We start from the raw sequence: 17,897 nt of genomic DNA, 5'->3' as shown, positions 1-17,897 counted from the left end.
ACATCGGCCAGGACCCAGCGGAAGGGACAAGACACGCAGAGGATGGCGCAACCACCTCGGCACCGAAGGCCAGTGCGACCTCCCGGGAGCAGGCGGGCCAGCGTGGGCCTCCCCGCTGGAGACAGCTAAGCCGAGACCTGGGACCGCAGAGGAGCAGCAAGGAGGAGGCAGGCGGGGCCCAGTGTCCTCCTCGTCTGCCCTGCTGGGTGGACAGTCCGCTTGCCTGTCTGCGTGAGGAAACTGAGGCACAGAGATGCGCTATGCGAGCGGCTGGTGTAGCAAGGGCTCCCCCCGCCCCACGTGTTGCCATCCACCACACAGGAACGACCGTTTCCGTGTCATAGATGGGAAACCAGGACGTGTAGGTATCAGGTAACTCGCCCGTCACCACGAGATACCCAATCTGGTAACTCTGACACTGAAGCCCTGTGTTATCACCAGGCTCCGTGGCCGCTTCCAGGCCGCAGAGCTGTTAGACGCATGGGCTGAGTTCCCCGTCCCTGCCGCCTGCTAAAGCTGCCAGAATGCCCAGGCCAGATGGCCCCTCCTGTGGGCCCTAGAGCTGCTTTAAGCCGGCTGGGTTGAAAGGAGCCCCAGGGATGCCGCTGCCAGCCACACGTGCAGCCTTACGACTGGAGGACCCTATCCTAGTCTCTCGGGACTCCAGCATTGGGTCTGCTGGCGGGCATGGGGCATTTTTGCCTTTTGTCTCCCAGCAGCATTGGCTCAGGCTGGGCCTGCACCCCGGGCTGCCCTCGCCTCCACATCTGTAGGTAATGCTGGGGCTGGTCGATGAGCTTGAAAATTCACCTTAGCCAGGGGGAGCCTTGGTTCTCCTGGGGGCCCACTGCCTCTTCCTGCCCCCGTTTGTCATCCTCCCTGGCCAGACTGAGGCTCGCTGTGTAGAGGGGGATGCCCAGCAGCTTGACTCTCCAGTGACAGGGCAGGAGGCTGGGAGGCCTGATCCTCCAGCAGAAGGGACGGACCCAGCCAACAGGCAAGAGAGTGTGGAATAGTAGATTCTGGGCCGGGCGCGGCAGCGGCTCACACCTGTAATCCCGGCACTTTGGAAGGCTGAGGCGGGAGAATCATCTGAGGTCAGGAGTTCGAGACTAGCCTGTGCAACATGGCGAAAACCCTTGTCTACTAAAACTACAAAAATTAGCCAGGTGTGGTGATGGGCGCCTGTAATCCCAGCTACTCAGGAAGCTGAGGCCGGAGAATTGCTTGAACGTGGGAGGCGGAGGTTGCAGTGAGCCGAGATCCTATCACTGCACTCCAGTCCAGGAAACAGACAGTCTTTTTTTTAACTTAAAAAAAAAAAAAAAAAAGATTCCTGAGAGTTCGAGGGGACACTCTGGTCTAGTCTGGCTCAGGTCCAGCGTGCACTTCTTAGCCAAGAAAATTGGCTCCAGTTTAGACCTGGTTGTGCTAGGGTGACAGATAAAGGAAGTTATTGATGCTAAAAGCTAAAATGCACAACTCAGCCGGGGCGCAGTGGCTCACGCCTGTAATCCCAGCACTCTGGGAGGCCAAGGTGGGTGGATCATGAGGTCAGGAGATCGAGACCATCCTGGCTAACACGGTGAAACCCTGTTTCTACTAAAAATAAGAAAAATTAGCCAGGCGTGGTGGCGGGCGCCTGTAGTCCCCGCTACTCGGAAGGCGGAGGCAGGAGAATGGCGGGAACCCAGGAGGCGGAGCTTGCAGTGAGTGGATATCGAGCCACTGCACTCCAGCCTGGGCGACAGAGTGAGACTGTCTCAAAACTAGTAAATAAAATGCACAGCTCTTGTGCTGGAATCTGCTAACTGATGCCCTACTGTGCATTTTCTTTTTTTTTTTTTTTTGAGACGGAGTCTTGCTCTGTCATCCAGGTTGGAGTGCACTGGCGCCAGATCGGCTCACTCCAAGCTCCGCCTCCCAGGTTCACGCCATTCTGCCTCAGCCTCCCGAGTAGCTGGGACCACAGGAGCCCGCCACCACGCCTGGCTAATTTTGTTTTGCATTTTTAATAGAGATGGGGTTTCACTGTGTTAGCCAGGATGGTCTCGATCTCCTGACCTCGTGATCCACCGGCCTTGGCCTCCCAGAGTGCTGGGATTACAGGCGTGAGCCACCGCGCCCGGTTCTACTGTGCATTTTCACCCTTTCACTTAGTGCTAGAGTTGCTAGGTTCCCAGCCTCACCTTTGGCTGGCGGTGACCACGGGACAGAAATCCTGGCTCATGGAGTGGGAATGAAAACAAGACGTGTACGAATTCTGGGTCGTGTGTTTGAAAGGAAGTGGTGTGCCTTCACCTGTTTCCAGGCTGCTTTCCTTTTGGCTTGACTGTGAATATGATGGCAGGAACTGGAACAGCTATTTTGGGTCCCAACTTGGAAGTTCGTGTTGAGGATGGCAGAGAAAATAAGGTCACACCTCACTTAATGAGGAAGATATGTTCTGAAAAATGAGTCACCAGGCGATCCTGCTGTGAGGACATCATAGAGTGTATTTACACACCTAGACCGCGGAGGCTGCTACACACCCAGGCTATATGGCGGAGTATTGCTCCTGGGCTCGAAACCTGGGCAGTGTGACTGCACTGAATACCGGAGGCAGTTGTAACATGGTGTTTGTGTATCTAGACATAGAAAGGGTACAGTAAAAATACGGTATTCTCATGTTAGGGGACCTCCGTTGTATATGCAGTCTGTCACCAGTGTGCCATCGGTATGTAGCCCATGACTGTAATTTGAGGGGCTCTGAGTCCCTGATGGCTGTGGAGCTGCCATACTGGCTCTGTCCACCACTGGAACAGTACAGCATGGCGGCCCTACCGATTCTGTCTAAGCCGGCATTGTTCAGGTCTGTTTATTACAGAGGTAAGTTGATGCTACTACTGCAGCTCAGAGCTCAGCGGGGCTCCCTATGCCCTCCCTTTGGGTGCAATGGTTTTGTAATTCCTCATGCATGTGGAACACCATGCTACAGGGCTCAGCATGCGCTGGGCCTCACCCGCCTGGGGTCACAGGGACTACATCTTGGGGTTAGTTTGTAGGAAAACAGAAAAGAAAGCTATTCCAGGCAGCCTCCTTCCTTGCAGGCCTGTGGCCACTTGAAGGTGGGTGGACTGGCCAATGCTTCTAGAAAGGGGAGCTGGCCCTGGTTATTTCATTCAAACTGAGGGCAGGGGGAAGAGATTCTGTTCACCAGTCACAGAGTGGCTCTAGACTAGTTTCCCTGTTTGTAAAAACAAATGTCACTGTCCTTCCATAATGCTCTGTCACCCCAGGAACCTGGGGAAACTTTTAAATTCAAGTCTGTGGTGGATTGCATTTCTCAGAGATGGCGACCATCTTTGATTTGATGTCTTGTAGTTTGACTTAAGTGGAAAATCACCCAGTTGGTGTCACTTCTGTGTCCCCAGGGACAGCCCGACACAGTCCTGGAGCCAGCCTGCCTACACTTAGGCCCTGGTGCTGCCCCACACCCACCAGGGAGCTTGGCACCTTTCATGACTTCTCACCTCAGTGATGAGCTTGGCCTTCTGGTGTCCGGCTGGGCCTGGGCTGTGCTGTAGGGGGCGGTTGGGTGGTCCCTTGGGGCCTGACCTGTCCGGACACAGACGAAAGCATCTCTCACGACCTTCAAGGGCAAGAATAAGGGCCGCTTCTGCTTCCCACAGAACTCCTGCTCTTACCTTCCATTTCTTCATCTTCGCATCTTTGAGCAAGGGACTCGCTCCCTTAAAGTAAATGTCTTTGTCTCATTGTCCTTTCACGAGTGGCCGCTGCCTGTCTCCTGGGGAAAGCTTTGCTTGATGAATTCCTTCTCCACCTGCCCTGCCCTCTCCCCTCAGCGGACCTGAAGGGGCTTCGAGGGAGGATTTTGTTGAGAGGACTTTATAAATGGACGGGCCCAGCTATCCCAGTTTAGCTCTGATCATCAAGTCCATGCCTAATACTCTGTGGCTTTTTCTTTTCTGCTTGGGATGGCATTGATTTTTTTTTTTTTTTTTTTTTTTTAAGACGGAGTTTCACTGTCGCCCAGGTTGGAGTGCAGTGGCGCAGTCTTGGCTCACTGCAACCTCCACCTCCTGGATTCAAGCGATTCTCCTGCTTCAGCCTCATGCGTAGCTGGGATTACAGGCATGCACCACCATACCTGGCTCATTTTTGTATTTTTTGTACAGACAGGGTTTCGCCACGTTGGCCAGGCTGGTCTCGATCTCCTGATCTCAGGTGATCTACTCGCCTCGGCTTCCCAGAATGCTGGGATTACAGGCATGAGCCACCGTGCCCGGCCAGCATTGATCTTTCAAGGTGGAAATGACCTAATTGGGAATGGCCTCCACTGCAGAAGCACCAGGTCCTGGTGGGAGGTGTACCTGCGGAGGGCTGGCTGGGAACCTGGGCTGCTCTGTGCCAGGCTCCTGCCATCTCCACCTTCAGCCCACTTATTAAATAGGTGGCCAAAGGCCTGCTGCATTACCCACTCTGTCTCAACAATCTCTCCTGTAAAATGGGAATAACAAAACCCTTCCGTGCCCGAAGGTTCCCCTGAGTTCCCCGGCCATCTCTGAGACCTAGAATTTGATGGAAGACTGGTAGATGGATTTAGAAACAACCTCGGAACTTTTACAGAGAAGTTACAAGTACAGTGAACATTCCTTCACCCCTCAATCATTTGGGAAATAATTGCTGAAATGGTGCCTCAGCACCTCCAACTGTTTTGGTGTGATTTTTCTTTTTTTTTTTTTTTTTGAGACGGAGTCTTGCTCTGTGCCCCAGGCTGGAGTGCAGTAGCGCGATCTCGGCTCACTTCAAGCTCCGCCCCCCTGGGTTCACGCCATTCTCCTGCTTCAGCCTCCGAGTAGCTGGGACTACAGGCGCCCGCCACCTCGCCCGGCTAATTTTCTTGTATTTTTAGTAGAGACGGGGTTTCACCGTGTTAGCCAGGATGGTCTCGATCTCCTGACCTCGTGATCCGCCCGTCTCGGCCTCCCAAAGTGCTGGGATTACAGGCTTGAGCCACCGCGCCCGGCCTTGGTGTGATTTTTCTACAAAGAAGGGCATTCTGTAGAACCACAATACCAGTATAAAAACCGACAGAAATGGTGGGCGCCTGGAGAGAACACCATGAGGACATAACAGCACTTCCTGCTGTTCCTACCAGAGACAAAACCTGTGCTGTCGTGCTTGGGGGCAGGTTTTGTCTTTGGTAGGAACTTAGTGTTGCTCGATCACCAGCAGCCACTCCTCACAGCCTAGTCAAGGTTCCCCAGTCTTCTCCATGATGTCCTGTGTCACAGCAGAATCCACTGTCGAAACGCGTTGCCTACAGTTTCATGCAGTTGTATCTCCTTAGACTCCTTCAGTCTGGGAGAGGGCCCCAGTCTGTTACTAACTTCACGATCTTTTTTTTTATTATTATTATTTTTATTTTGTTTTTTGAGGTGGAGTCTCACTCTGTTGCCCAGGCTGGAGTGCAGTGGTGCAATCTCAGCTCACTGCAGCCGCCACCTCCTGGGTTCAAGCAATTCACCTGCCTCAGCCTCCCAAGTAACTGGGATTATAGGTGCACACCACCACGCCCAGCTAATATTCAATTTTTTTTTTTTTTTTTTTTTTTTTTAGTAGAGACGGGGTTTTACCATGTTGGTCAGGCTGATCTTGAACTCCTGATCCCAGGTGAGATGCCCGCCTTGGCCACCCAAAGTGCAGATTACAGTCATGAGCCACGGCGCCCAGCCGACTTGCATGATCTTATTCTAAAGCTTTGCAGATTTGGGTATTTATGGGATGCCCCTCAAGTGGGGTTTCCTGAGGTCTTCTCGTGCTTGGAGGCAGGTTTCGTCTGTGGTAGGAATAGCAGCAAGTGCTGTTGTTGTCATGGTGCTCTCTCCACGGGCACACTATTTTCTTTTTTTTTTTTTTTTGAGACAGAGTCTGACTCTGTCGCCCAGGCTGGAGTGCAGTGGCGCGATCTCTGCTCACTTCAAGCTCCTCCTCCCAGGTTCACGCCATTCTCCTGCCTCAGCCTCCCGAGTAGCTGGAACTACAGGTGCCGCCACCGCGTCCAGCTAGTTTTTTTGTATTTTTAGTAGAGACGGGGTTTCACCGTGTTAGCCAGGATGGTCTCGATCTCCTGACCTCGTGATCCGCCCGCCTCGGCCTCCCAAAGTGCTGGGATTATAGGCGTGAGCCACCGCGCCTGGCCAGGCACACCATTTTCATCTGCCCCTTCTCTGGTGTCACTTGAGTCACTTGATGAAGGTAGAATTGGCCAGGCTTCTCCAGGTGAAGTGATTTTTCCTTTGTAATTAAATGTTTCAAGAAGAGTTGCTCTGGAACTATATAAATATCTCATTACTCATGAAATAATTGTAGTTAATAATATAACTAATGGATATAATTAATACAGGTGTGGCCTTACGTGGTTTCCCATTTTCAATGGGTTGTAATGGGTTACAATCTATTTGTTGTTATATTATTTATTTTATGCTCAAATTAGGCCAGATTTGGTTAGTGAGAGTCCCTTCAAGCTGACTTCTGTGTTATTTTGACCTGTCTCCATCATTCTTTGAGTACTTCCTTACCTCTGGCCCAAAAATGTATGTCCCAGGCTCATCTTAACATTTCCCTGCCCAAACTCTGGAGTCAGCCATCTCTCTCGGGAACTATGATTCTTTTTATTTTAATTTTATATTTATTCAGAGACAGGGTCTTGTTGTGTTGCCCAGGCTGGAGTGCAGTGGTGCAATCCTCCTACTTCAGCCTCCGAAGTAGCTGGGACTGTAGGTGTACACCACCATGCCCGGCTAATTTCTTCATCTTTTATAGAGATGGAGTCCCACTGTATTGCCCTGCTGGTCTCAAACTCCTAGGTTCAAGTGATCCTCCTGTCTCGGCCTCCCAAAGTGCTGGGATGACAGGCCTGAGCCACCACGCCCGGCCTCCCTGATTCTTTGTTAGTGGGGAATGGAAATTCAGAAGTTAGTGTTTGGGTGCTGTTTGTGCTCGTGGATGTTGGGTATCCCAGCCCTCAGCCCTGAGTGGACTGAGCTGGGGATACACACGCATGTACGTGCTTTACATCCATGCTTGCTTCTGTATCTATCAGTGTCCCACCTGTAGCTGGGACTGCAGGTGTGCACCACCATGCCCAGCTAATTTTTCATTTTTTTGTTTGTTTGTTTTTTTGTGAAGACAGGGCTTCTCCATGTTGGCCAGGCTGATCTCAAACTTCTGAGTTCAAGCGATCCCTCCGTCTCAGCCTTCCAGAGTGCTGGGATGACAGGCGTGAACGGCTGCTGCACCCGGTGAGCTCATTTGTTCTTCTGGACGTGTTGGGTCCCTCCCTTCATCTGTGACTGGCCTCATCCCATGCTGCCTCCTCCCTGGGGCACTGCCTTCCCCTCACTGCCCCCAGCTCTGAGACTCAGCATCAGGCCCGCTGCTGCCCAGTAGCACTCCTCACCCCACCTGGACTCTGCCACACCACCCCGGGCCTCTGGACCCAGGACGCAGACTTCCCTCACTTGAGCCCTGATGCCTTCCTCTGCAGAGGCCATCCTGCCCCACAGACCCCAGCCTTGCCCAGCTGTCTTGTTAGGGAAGCAAGAGGGACGTGGCCAGTGAGGGGCCTTCGATGGCAGAGAACATTCTAGTCGGTGGTGCTGGTGGTGTTTGAATCTTTGAAACCCAAGATAGGGCCTGCAGTGGACTGGTCCCTCCACACCAAGGCATCTCCCCGGGGCCGTCTGTGACCGTGTCTATGCCTCTTAAAAAGGAAAAGTCATTGGCGGTGCCCGGAAAGAAATGGGCCCTTTTCTCCTGCAGGGCTTCTGCTTTGGCTTCAGGCCGTGTTCCTGACCGTGGGTGGGTTAAACTTTAACGCTCCTACCGGTTTCGGGTCTGGTCAGGGGGTTTTCCACATCTTGCCCTGGTTACTCAAGCGTCAGGGCAGGCGGGCTGCCGGGGCCTCCCCTGAATCACTCGGCATCTGGGCCCCACCCGGGAGTCAGCCTCAGTGGTGCGTGACAAGAGGCCGAGCTACTTGTGAATTTGCCCTCAGACCCTTCCTGCGGGGCTTTCGGGACGTGGCTTCTCTTGCCTGGAGGAAAAAGGGCTCCAGGAAGCCCTGGCGTAGATCATCGGGGACGTCCTCTGGGGCAGGGCCCATCTACCACGAGGCTAGAGAAGCCTCCAGCTCAGCCTCCCTGGCTGGCCTGGGCTGCTTTGAAGCCTGAGCTCTTCACAGTCACAGTTTTATAGTCTTTACCTTAAGAAGTGTCTCTCGAAGCATCTAAGCTGTATGCCCTGTGACCTGGGCCGGCTGTGGCTCTGATGTCACATACAGTGTAACTTCCAGGCTCCAAGTTCCCACAGTGGCAGGAAAGGACCGAGAACAAGGCCCTTGTGCAGGGGTCGGCTCAGTGTCGCAGCTGAGAGAGGGGCAGCCTGGGTCCATGTCGCAGCTCTGACATTCATCAGCTATGGGATCTGAAAGTTACCCACCTGCTCCGTGCCTCAGTTTCCTGCAGTAGAACCTACTCCACAGGCTCAATGTGAAGATGAAATAACCTGATACTGATATTCAAAGAGAGGGTCTTCAGAGCAGCACTTAGCTGTATTCTGTTTCTCTCTTTATAAAGTGCTGTCATCAGGCCGGGCGCGGTGGCTCAAGCCTGTAATCCCAGCACTTTGGGAGGGTGAGACCATCCTGGCTAACACGGTGAAACCCCGTCTCTACTAAAAAATACAAAAAAATAGCCGGGCGAGGTGGCGGGCGCCTGTAGTCCCAGCTACTCAGGAGGCTGAGGCAGGAGAATGGCGTAAACCCGGGAGGCGGAGCTTGCAGTGAGCTGAGATCCGGCCACTGCACTCCAGCCTGGGCGACAGAGCGAGACTCCGTCTCAAAAAAAAAAAAAAAAAAAAGTGCTGTCATCCAAGGCAACTACCCTGCATCCTGGAGAGCTCTCGACCTTCTCATCTTTCAAGGCCAAAGACTGTTCCCTAGCTCCTTTGCCTTGTTGAGCCAAGGTTTGAAAGCCTGGAAAAGATTTCAGAACATTTGGGTTTGGGGATCTTCTGTCTTCGGCTGGTTTGCCACAGAGTGGCTTGGCTTTGGACACCACACATGGGTGTGTTTGCACGTTGGCAGCGGAGGAAGGGCCTGCTGGCCTGGTCCTGGCTCTGTCCTCCAGGAGACAGGCCAGCTATGCCCTGTCCCCACTGGGGGGAAAAGGAGGCCAGGAGAGATTCGGGATTTGGGCGTTTGGGAGGCTGCTGGTTGGGGGAGAGAGTGACGGGAACTGGCTGTTGGAACAACCCCACCCCCTTTGCCAGTCTCTGAGGGGATGCTTAACCTGGGGCACTCCGGCTGAGACCTAGGAGCCCCAGGCCTCCCACGGGTAGGGGATTCTGACCCCATCCTGCCATCTCCTCCCATGTGTTGTGAAAGCTAGGTGCGACGCGCTTGAACTTTGTGTGCATATTTTTTCTTGTTCCCTTGCCAGCTTTGTGAGGCCAACAATGAATGACAGACACCCTAGTTGATCAGGGACGGGGGACAACCTTGTTCCCCTGGAGAAGCCACCCACCCAGCCCCTGGCTCTGGAGACAGCTGAGTTCAGCTGCTCCTTGTCATGGAATTCTCCCTGGCACCAGTGGATGGCTCCCAATGCCTTCCCCTATTCCAGCTTCCCAGAAAGTGCCTGCCATACTTGTTACCACCTTTTCCTTCCCTTGGCTTCCTCCATCTGCACTCACCCCTGCCCTCCCAGCCTGGCCTCCTCCATCTCCACCCACCCCTGCCCTCCCAGCCTGGCTTCCTCCATCTCCACCCACCCCTGCCCTCCCAGCCTGGTCTCCTCCATCTGCACTCACCCCTGCCCTCCCAGCCTGTCCTCCTCCATCTGCACTCACCCCTGCCCTCCCAGCCTGGCCTCCTCCATTTGCACTCACCCCTGCCCTCCCAGCCTGGCCTCCTCCATCTGCACTCACCCCTGCCCTCCCAGCCTGGCCTCTGCTCACCAGCCCTGCCCACCCCAGTTCTTTAGCCAGTTCTAGGGACCCACAGGGCCATGGCTCTGCAAGTGTCACAAGGAAAGTATGTAATGTCCACACTAAACAGGTGCTTTTGAAACTAAAATGGGCTGGAGGACACCAAGCATCACCAGGACTGCCCAGGCCAGTCTGTGGTAAGCTGTGTGGTCACCCTGTTCAACCCTGTTCAAGCCCAGGACATTTTGCCCTTCAGCTTAGCCCTGGCTGCTGGCTCTGCACTGGCCTGCCTTTTCCTTCCGGAATCACTAACTCCAAGGCATCCAGTCACTTAGCGTAGGCCGGGCCCTGTCTTCCCTGACTGCTGGAGCTGGCTTGTCCAGGCTGGCCAGACTGATGGGTACAATTTCAGGAATTTTATGAGCCAGGTGTTAAACACAGCCATCATTTTAAAATTAGGCAAACGTACAATCACATAAGACAAAGGTAATAAGTACTCTAAATTCATCACTTCCTAATCATACCACTTTTTCTTTTCTTTTCTTTTCTTTTTTTGGAATGCAGTCTCTGTTGCCCAGGCTGGAGTGCAATGATGTAATCTCGGCTCACTGCAGCCTCCACGTCCTGGGTTCAAACAATTCTGCCTCAGCTTCCTGAGTAGCTGGGATTACAGGTGTGCGCCACCACACCCGGCTAATTTTTATGTATTTTTGGCAGAGATGGGGTTTCACCATGTTGGACAGGCTGGTCTTAAACTCCTGGCCTCAAGTGATCTGCCCACCTTGGCTTCCCAAAGTGCTGGGATTATAGGCATGAGCCACCATGCCTGGCCCATATCACTGTTTTCTATACTTTTGATGTTATTTTTGTCCACTATGTCTGTATGGAGGGAGACCACCATGTGACGGTTTGCTCATGCGTGTCTCTTACTGACTCTGAGCTCGACATCGTCAGATTGGTAGCTGGAAATGGGCCATGGTGGGAATATTTGCACCATTGCAATTGGCAATTGCTATAAATCAGGCTTGATTTATGGTTCTGTTGATTATTCTTTGCAGTGATGTTAGTAATACAGATTAAACTTAACAGTGCATTGTACCTGTAACCATTCCATTGTGAATAACACAAAAAGTAGAGGAAATATTTTTCTCACATTTGGAAATTATTCTGTGATTCAGCAAAGAAGCTGCTCGTGTCATTGACAAGTTCAGAAATACATGCTGCCAAAGCCAAAAAGAGGCTTCGGTTTAATACAAATAATTAACAAGAAGGGGAGAAATGGTTTACCACCTGTTCACTTATTGGATTTAAGGACACTTGTTGGGGAAAGAGCAGAGTAAGATGCAACTCTGTCAAATCATGGCTGAATGTGTTTGGCAAAAAATCAATAAAAACTGAGCATCAGTCTGTTATGTGAAATGGAATATTTTAACATTATTTGTAAGTTGTGTGCTCTGTGTCCTTTGTATCATTAGAATTTATAAAATTATAAGTAAACATGCACACATACATGTTTCTTCAGAGAGCCAGTTGCTGAACAGTTACCAGCACACCGCTGCCCACCTCCTTTGCCTGGGCTGGGTCGGTGCCTCTCTTTGTTGCTCCCACAGAAACCTGTCCAGAACTCTAATGCGACACCTCTTCGTGTGTCTCACTTACTGAACTTCGTGAGGACAGAGTGATCTTTGTGGCTCCAGCACTTAACGTGATGCCTGGCACATACTAGGTGCCTTCCCCAAACTGAGTGAATAAAGGGGTTGAACAGTTGAGTGGGCGAGGACTGGATCATGCTCTCCCCATGGCATTGCTGCTTCCTGGAGAGGTGGCTGCATTTCCTGGTCCCTCTGCAGGGGGTGTGGCCATGTGGTGAGTGATACGTGGAAGGAGGATGCCAGTCAGCCTCAGGCCTGCCCTCCAGTGAATCCATGAGACCCTCCAGATCGCTCTCCTTCCCTGCAGCCTCTGGGAGCGTCAGAGGCCACATGTTACTACTAGTGTAGCTACAGGGTAGAAAAGGGATGCCTGGCCCACAAAGTGTGAGTAAAATAAGCTTATTTTGTTAAGCCACTGCATAGCCTCACGCATCCTGACTAATCTGATGAGGATGCTGAAGCCCAGCCATAGAGGTGACTTGGGCCAGGCTGTGCCTTCTGTGAAGTGGCAGGCCCAGCCCAGAGCCCATCTTCATTGTCACTCTACCTCCTACCTCTGCCCATTTCTTCCCTCCTGAACACTTTTTTGGAAATACAGAATAAAGTGTGAATCTGAGGTGAGTTTTGTTCTAAGCCCTGTTTGAGACAATACCTGGTTAGGACCCACGCATGGTGACGCCTCCAATGGCAGCCAACCCAGGAGGCACACTCATGACGCAGCCTGTCATTAGAGAATCAGCCGGGGCGGCTGATGTCTGGGATTCAGGCTCCCATTAAGTGTTATTAGCCTTAGCCTCAGTGAGGTTTCACCCACAAGCAACCTCCCTGGCCTTGTCATTTACCACTTCCTTTGGCTTATCTAGACCAGATCTGGTACTTGGGCAGATGGAAAACCAGCTTTGGATGTGACACACTCGGGCCCCAAATGCCAAGCAGGACAAACAGCTCCTTATTCTCAGCTGAAAAAAAACCTCAGCGTAGTTGCACGAACATTTAAATGTGGATTGCGAGTCGGGCATTAGGCTGTTTACTGTAGTACAGTACATATAGTGTAGCCTAGTATAGGGCAATGTGTGTAGCATAATTACAAGTCTAATGTCCAGTATAATGTGGATCAATACAATATGCATAATATTCGTGGTACAGTATGATGGTACAGTACAATAAGCATAATATCACATAGTCTCTGCCTTGTTCCTCTCCTGAAAGCCTGGCTACCTTCCCATTGATTGCAAACGGGGAGGCTGAAACCATCAGGTTGAAGTCACAGAGGCCAGATCAGCACCGTGACTTGGGTGAGCTGGCACATTCCTAACTCCTGATTACCTGGTGATGACACTGGCCTTCAACTTCCTTGGCCCCACCCAGTCTCTCCGGGGCAGGGATTCCATCCATGACTTCTGCTTGACCCTGAAACACCATTCTTGGCTTGGCTTTCTGTCTTTACCACGAGAGTTTGCAATCTCCAGAGGAGAAGAGTCTCGCTTCGTGTTTTGCTTTTGTTATACTGTATCCCTAGCGTCTAGGATGGTGCCCAAGTGTTTGTTGAATGACTGCTAGAATGCAAGGCCTGTGTGGGCAGGGTGCCCCCACTCATGGCACAGTGCTCTATCCAGGGACTGTGGAGACTGACAGCGCCACATGGGAGCCCCCCACTGCCTTCCTTACACCTCTGACTCCTGACTGGCGCTAGGTCTCTGCACAGGCTGTGCCCTCTGCCTAGAATATTCCCCTTGGCGTCCTTCCAGCCTTCCCTGACTACTGCCCCGTACTCAGTCTCCCAGCCCCATGTCTCCCTTGTCACAGTGCTGCCACACCTTCTTGCAAGTAGCTTGATCGCTTGTCTGTCCTCTGCCCTCCCCTGGACTGCGAGCCTGGGGAGTGTGGGGCTGTGTCTGTCCTGCTTCCCACCATATCCTCAGGATGGCCACAGACACGCATACGCATAACAGGTGCCACATGCTAGAAGGACGAATCGAGGAATAGCTGGCCACAGCCAGGTGTGGCCTTGTGAGCTACTGGAGGGATACCTGGAGGTCATGTATGGGGGTGCAGGAGGTGTGGCCTGGCTCTGTGTCGGGTTGAAGCTGCCTCGGTCATTGGCGGTCATGCTCAGGACCAAGAAAGTGGCCTGGGTCTATTCTCTTATCCGAGCTGGACTGTCTGCTTCCTAAATTGTGACACTGGCTCACAGTGATGCTTCTGAGCCACTCCTGTTTATCAGTGTTCACACAGTGATTCATTTTAAAAGCTACTTATTAAATACTTACTGTGTGCCAGATGCCCTGCTAGGTTCTGGGGGTGCAGAGATCAGCACGGTGGGGCCCCACCTCCAGGAGGTCACAGCCCCGGGCCCGCGCTGTGCCTGAGCGTGCATCTCCTACTGTGCTCCTCGGGCAGCGTGCCAGGTTCTGTTTGCCAGCCCAGTACGCTGAGATCCCACCTCCCTGGGGCCCATCCCAGAGTTTCTGATCCATCAGGCGTGAGGCAAGTGTGATCATGTGTGTGTCTCACAGATTCCCCGGTGTGTGCTCTGCGGTCGGGGGCCTGCACTCAGAAACCCTGCCCTAGATTGTCCTAGGCTGGCAGTTTTCACGAGTCCTGCACATCCATGACCTCATCGTTTAGTCTTTCAGCCTCCCTCTCCTGCGTAACTTCAGTGCACACAGCAGGGGAGAGTCGGCGTTGTGTCTCGGGCCCAGGTCTTCCTGTTGGACGCTGCCCTCTCCTAGTGGCACCGGCTGGTACAGGAACAGTTTCCGGTGCCGTCGGAGTTCTAGGAGAGCTGCGGGGCCCGGCCAGGGGAAGCTGTGGGGAATTGGCGGAGGCTTTCCGGAGAAAGGCCGGAGGAGGCCATGTCTGGGAGGCAGGGTGGCGGGTCGCCTTTCCGTTCTGCAAGGAGCACGGGCTTGGCAGGATGGGCGGAGGCAGAGCAGCTCGTGGGCAGGGCCCCAGGCCCCTACCTAGAAGGCAGAGGAGGAGCAGGTGGCGTTCCTTCCTGGGCAGGCCTCCTCTCCTCGGCAGTTGGGACTTGGGCCTCGGTCATCCCACCTCTGTACAGGCCCCAGCAGGAGGTCGGGGCAGCCTTGGCCTGAGAGTGCTGTGCGTGATGGCCAGACTGGGGCCTGTGGCCCTGCAGTTCACACAATCACCCACTCTGTGTCAGCCCAGGTGGCCGTGGGACTCTGGGCCTCATAGTTTCCAGCGTCCCTGGACTGGGCCAGGCTAGTCCGGGTTCAGTGCTGTCTCATCAGAAGGAGGCTGGGAGGGAGACCAGGGAGGGGCCGGCTCCAAGAAGAGCTCCATATTTCCATGGGCAAGGAAGGGAAGGTGGAAAACCCTGCGCTGGGGTGAGCAGCTTCCTCCTGTGTTGTCTCTGAGCAGGAAACCAGGCCTGCCCAGCCCCGGGGAAGGAAAATAACTCTGGACACGTATTTGTAGAAAGTGGGAAAGCCCTGTTTCTCAGGGGTGGTGAACATTTAAATGTAAAACTGGCTACTCTGCTGAAGTCCCCACTGACTATCCGGGAGGGGCCCAGGATGCAGAGTGGCCGGGGCTGCTGGTGCCTGGTAGGGGCTGGTTGTCCCTGATAGGAGCTGCCTGTCCCTGGTAGGGGCTGGTTGTCCCTGATAGGAGCTGGGTGGTTGTCTCTCATTGGAGCTGGTGGGTTCTCCCTGGTCGGGGCTGGTTGGTTGTACCCAGTCAGGGCTGGTTGGTTTGTCCCTGGCTGGGGCTGGTGGGTTGTCCCTGGCTGGGGCTGGTTTTGTGCCTGGTCGGGACTGGTTAGTTGTGCCTGGCTGGGGCTGGTGGGTGCCTGGCTGGGGCTGGTGGGTTGTCCCTGGCTGGGGCTGGTGGGTGCCTGGCTGGGGCTGGTGGGTGCCTGGCAGGGGTGGTTGGTTGTCCCTGGCTGGGGCTGATTTTGTCCCTGGTCGGGACTGGTTGGTTGTGCCTGGCTGGGGCTGGTTGGTTGTCCCTGGCTGGGGCTGGTTTTGTCCCTGGTCGGGACTGGTGGGTTGTGCCTGGCTGGGGCTGGTGGGTTGTGCCTGGCTGGGGCTGGTGGGTTGTGCCTGGCTGGGGCTGGTTTTGTCCCTGGTCAGTACTGGTTGGTTGTGCCTGGCTGGGGCTGGCGGGTTGTCCCTGGCTGGGGCTGGTGGGTTTTGCCTGGCTGGAGCTGGTTGGTTGTGCCTGGCTGGGGCTGGTTGGTTGTCCCTCGCTGGGGCTGCTAGGCCTGTGGGCTTTCACTCCTGCATCTCGTCTTGCTCCCAAGTTCCCAGGGCCACGTAGGAATTCCCTGCAGTGATGACGGGGATGAGGAGGGTGTGAGCCAGGCACATGCCAAGCACCTGACACTGGTGTCACTGAGGCCCGTCCTTGAGGACAGTCTCTCCCCCCAGCCCTGGCCCTGCCTCTGCGCACCATGGGGAGGGGAGACCATGTTCTTATGAACGGCTCCTTCCATCCCAGGCGGTCTGAGTGCTCTACAGTTCCCCGGACTGAGTCAAAATCTCTCCACCTGTCCTCTCTGTGGCCACACAGAATGATCTGGCATGACGGCCCCTCAGCCTTTAGAACCTCCCAGCTGTCTTTACTTCCTGGGTCAGTGTGTTCCGTGCTTTCCACTGGCTCTGGGCTCCTCGAAGCTGCAGGCTTCGATGTGGAATTGAAAATCCAGCAGGGGGCCGGGCGCGGTGGCTCAAGCCTGTAATCCCAGCACTTTGGGAGGCCGAGACGAGTGGATCACGAGGTCAGGAGATTGAGACCATCCTGGCTAACACAGTGAAACCCTGTCTCTACTAAAAAATACAAAAAAACTAGCTGGGTGAGGTGGCGGCGCCTGTAGTCCCAGCTACTTCGGAGGCTGAGGCAGGAGAATGGTGTAAACCCAGGAGGCGGAGCTTGCAGTGAGCTGAGATCCCGCCACTGCACTCCAGCCTGGGCGACAGAGCGAGACTCCGTCTCAAAAAAAAACGAAAATCCAGCAGGGTACACTGACAGCAAAATGTACCTTTGAAATCTGGTACATTTTGGAGGATCTGGTTTTTAGAAACAGCAAGCAGTCCCTTGGAATCAAAACTATATGAGGTGGATGACTGAGCTGAGAAAAAAACAAAAATCTGGTTCAAAAGGAAAACTTGAGTGATTTTAAAAACCTGGCCTAGCCGGCGCGGTGGCTCACACCTGTAATCCCAGCACTTTGGGAGGCCAAGGCGGGCAGATCAAGAGGTCAGGAGATCGAGACCATCCTGTCTAACAAGGTGAAACCCTGTCTCTACTAAAAATACAAAAATTAGCCAGGCATGGTGGCAGGCACCTGTTAGTACCAGCTACTCGGGAGACGGAGGCAGGAGAATGGCGTGACCCGGGAGGTGGAGCTTGCAGTGAGCCGAGATCGCGCCCCTGCACTCCAGCCTGGGCGACAGAGCAAGACTCCGTCTCAAAAACAATAACAAAAACAAAACAAAACAAAAAACTTGGCCTAAACTGACACTGAAAGTAGTTATTCCTAGATAAATTTACAAAAGATAATCGAAATGATAGCAAGGTTACCAGACAAAGTGTGGGGCCTCCCAAGGCAAGGAGACCTCAGTTCCTTGAGAGCCGGCACACCCAATAAAACAGAGACAAAAATGTCAGCAGTGCCACTGAGGAATATTGGCAGAATTGTGATAATTTGTGACAGGGCAGGAGGGGCCAACAGTTTGTAGGGTACCTGTGTCACAATGGAGCTGCAGCTGGAAACGTGTAAGGCGAAATACCACCTGGTCCCTGCTGTCCCCTGTGCTGGGCCCGGGGTGGAGGTGGAGGCAGAGGCAGGCCTGGGCAGTGCAGTGCTGCCCAGATGCTGGGTTGGAGCCAGGCCCCTGGACTTTCCATAGAAGCCTCCTTGCCTTTCTAGCAACAACCACGGCTTCAAAGGCCTGCCAAGGAGCGGATCGGGCAACCCCAGGAGCTTGTGTAGCCGTGTTGTGTGTAGCAGTCCTGCACGTCAGGGCACTGGAAACTCCTACAGGCAATTCTAGGTTCTAGAACCAGCTCCTAAGTGGGGGACCAAAGGACCTGCCTGGAGCTGGGTCCCCAAGGCCGAGGTCACAGGCACCAGGTTCAAGGACCCCCCTCATCTGCTGTCTTGGGGGTCCTTCTCAGGCCCAGACTCACCATCCACCTTCCTTTCCTCTTGGAAGCTGCCCTTTGACCCCGCTCCTTCTTCCTGCCAAGCCTGCCCTCAACTGGCCCAGCCTTCAGTTGCCTTTT

This window comes from Theropithecus gelada, chromosome 9, assembly GCF_003255815.1.
Source record: "Theropithecus gelada isolate Dixy chromosome 9, Tgel_1.0, whole genome shotgun sequence".
NCBI lineage: Eukaryota > Metazoa > Chordata > Mammalia > Primates > Cercopithecidae > Theropithecus > Theropithecus gelada.
Note: the sequence above shows the minus strand (reverse complement) of the source record.